Source organism: Mastigoproctus giganteus, chromosome 10 (genome assembly GCF_048544385.1).
Source record: "Mastigoproctus giganteus isolate SK-2022 chromosome 10, ASM4854438v1, whole genome shotgun sequence".
Lineage (NCBI taxonomy): Eukaryota > Metazoa > Arthropoda > Arachnida > Uropygi > Thelyphonidae > Mastigoproctus > Mastigoproctus giganteus.
Window position 1 is genome coordinate 55,442,617 of NC_143584.1, and position 3,682 is coordinate 55,446,298.

Consider the following 3,682-nt stretch of genomic DNA (forward strand, 5'->3'; position numbering starts at 1 on the left):
GGGGAAAAAAATGGCCTGGTATAGTTTTCAAAATTAAGTATCAAAAACTGTGTCACCTGAACCAGCATACCATTTTGTTAGTTATGATTAATAATTGTCAGCAAAACAGTTATCATAAAACAGCAAGAGGGGATTTATTTATTTGAATCTTTGCATTGGAATCCAAAGAAAAGGGGAAATAATGTCCTTTCTTTTAAATAGCATGAAAGGTTTTCCTAGTATTGAATATATAACTGCTCATCTTATGGGTATCTTTGCATCGTAAATGTGCTCAAAATTAAAATAGTAATAATTACATAATCAGTGCAGTATCGCATGGATGACGCACAAAACCGGACACGAATTTCTATTGGAGATTCAGTAGTTCAGCAGCCTTTTCACAGCGGGAATAAAAAGGTGGTTGATGGCATCTCAGCCATATTTCTATGATTGTCTAAAAATAAATTCGCCTTTTTTTTTTTTTTTTTGCAATTCTTTAAACCAGAACATAGCAAACCTTTGATCGGGTTTATTACTTTAGAAAAGTTGTATTTTGGGTTTATCTCGAAAAGAAACTTAACTCACAAACAATTTCGTGAATATTTTTTGTCTGATGAAGAAAATGAACAAAACTTTTAGGTTTAAATAGGTAAGGAACAGTGTATTTGTGCAAAAAAAAAAAAAAAAGTGTCTATATATATGTATATTATATATATATATATATATAATTAAACATTATACGCACATTGTTTTACCTAGGGCATGGTCCTCTTTATTTTTGGATCCATTTTTGCAGGTGTATTTATAACTTGAATGGAAGGCATTTCAGGAATTAAGGCCTAATGGCACTGACTAGCAATTTGGTGTGCTAGTAGTAGCCGGTTCGCCCATTTCATTTATTTATTTATTAATGTTAAATCCTAATTTTACTAGTTAAATACTAAATTTGAATTTGTGTGAACTTATAGCTAAAGAACCATGTTGAAAAATAATAAAATAAATTAAATAAAAGAGCAAGCTGATGGAACTGATATTCGGGTGACACTCAAGACAAGTGAACCCAATTTGGGTGAAGCCCGGATGATCTGTGACAGCCAAATCCTCTGCTTGCACCTTCACGATGGTGGGACTGTTAGTAATCCTGGGTATAACCTCCATGCACAAGTACATGGTGGGTGACCACACAGGTGTGAACCAACGTAACCAGGGGTCGAGGTGTGGCGCCCATACAGGTGTGAACCAATGTAAGCAGGGGTCGAGGTGTGGCGCCCACACCACATGGAGGAATGCCGCCCCTCTATGCTACCAGGCAGTACTAGGTGCTAGATGACTCTCATCAACCGGTGCAATAACACCACTTTGCTTATTGGAGGCGTGAAGTGGTGGAATCCATGTTTAGTCTCTAGAGCTAAGTTCCGGTTAACCCTTCACTATCTCTTCCATCATGCAGTATGATTGATGACTTTTGAGGTTATGATGAACGTCGTGGCGAGATCGAATATTCTTTACATTTCGAGAGTACAGCTCTAAAACGGTGTTCGCAGGCCGGCCGCTAGTTAGTACACCGGACCGAACCTATTGGTAACTCTCTAGGAGGCTTCCGCATCAGCTAGTGTATAATCTTGCTACCTCTACTCTGCCAGATAGTGACTGGAGGGAGTCCGAGTAGTGTGTATGCGGGGAACATTGTCGAGGCCACGTTATGTCAAGGATTTGGGTATATTCTTACCAAGTGTACGCCATATCCAAAAATTTCATTACTTCATACTGCATGTCCCACCCACTTTTTCTTACTGTTGAATACACCATGATTTGTCAAACTAATAGAGCAAGCTTATCTGAGAAAAGATCTAAACCTCCCAAACACTTCCTAATTCATTTCACAAATATACGTGGTCTAAATTCCAATCTCAACGATGTCCATTTCCACTTGCAGTCTGCCAAACCCTATGTACTTTTTCTGACAGAATCTCAGTTATTGGTTGATTCAACTACTGCTCATATCAGTTGCCCAAATTATTCGCTGTATGATTGCTTTCGCCTCAAAGGGGGTACATGTGCATATGTCCGTTCTGATATTCCCCGTTAGAGACTTGGTAATTTGGAATCTCCTCTCTTTGATCTTTTCGGGCTTAAAATCTCTCTACCTCATTGTGTCAAATTCATCTGTTGTCTCTACCGTTCTCCCAACTCTACTAACCACTTAGAGCTGTTTGACTTCCTCTCTTTGCAACTTGACTTTCTCCAGTCCAACTTTCCTAACAGTGAGGTAATTTTTCTTGGTGATTTTAATGTTCACAATTCCAGCTGGCTTCCATTTTCTAGTCACACATACCCAGCAGGTCGAGATGCTGAGGCTTTTGCAATTACTAATGACCTTGCACAGATTGTTCATTTACCTACAAGAATACCAGACAATCCCAATCATACAGCCAACACGCTTGATCTTTTTCTCACAAAGAACCATTCTAAGTACACGGTCGAAGTGAGAGGTCCTTTAGGCACTTCAGATCACAACTTGGTGATTGTGTCTTCTCCAATGGAGCCTATATCTCATGGCTATTCCCAACTTCGTGTTGTTTGGCATTACAAGAATGCAAAATGGGATGACTTGCGAGATTTCTTTTCTTCTTTTCCTTGGTCGGATTACTGTTTCAACACTTCTGATGTCAACGTTTGCCCAGATCGTATCAGTGTAATTATTCTTGCAGGAACGGAATCCTTTATCCCACACTACACTTTAAAATCTCGCCCTTTATCTAAACCTTGGTTTTCCAATAAATGTACTAAAGCTGTTTAAGAAAAGAATGTGGCATATTGTAATTGGCTTGTTTCTAATTCTTCAGTTTCATTTTCTGCCTACACCAAAGCTCGCAACAATTGTAAAGCAGTTATTAATCAGTCCCAACTAGAGTTTGAACAGGCTAAGAGTAGAAAACTTGCTTCTTGCCCTAATGGTAGCCAAGCATTCTGATCTCTTGCCAAAGCTATTGGCCGCGGCTTTTGCCCATCTCTGCTCCCATCTCTGTCCGAACCAGATGGTTCTGTTGTCACTTCACCAAGGATAAAGCTGACCTGCTAGCATCCCATTTTTTTTGCAGCTCATGTATTAATGATCTTGGTTAAACACCTCCCACCATTCCCAACACGCTCCATTCAATGCCTCCTGTGGTCTTCCCTCAGAAGGATTTTGACGAATCTTGATGCTAAGAAAGCTCCAGGTCCCGATGGTATTTCTCCACTTGTTCTCAAAACCTGTGCTCCTGAACTTACTCCTGTTCTTTGCCGCATTTTTTCACTTTCTTATGCCAAAGGTGTTTTTCCTACTGCTTCGAAATTTGCTCATATCCAGCCAGTTCCTGAAAATGGTGACAAATCCCTCCCATCCAATTATTTCTACTCTTTCTAAAGTAATGGAGAAATCATTTAACCGCCAACTCTTAAACTACCTAGAAACCTTCCGTCTGATCAACGATTGCCAGTATGGATTCCGTCAGTGTCGATCCACTGGTGATGTTCTGGCTTATGTTACCCAATTATGGACTAATTCAATGGAAAGGTTCGGTGAAACACAAGTAGTTGCTCTTGACATCTCAAAGGCTTTCGATCGTGTTTGGTATAAAGGTCTTCTTAACAAGCTTCCATCTTATGGTTTGCCAACTGTTTTTAGTAATTGGTTATCCAGTTTTCTCTCTGATCGCTC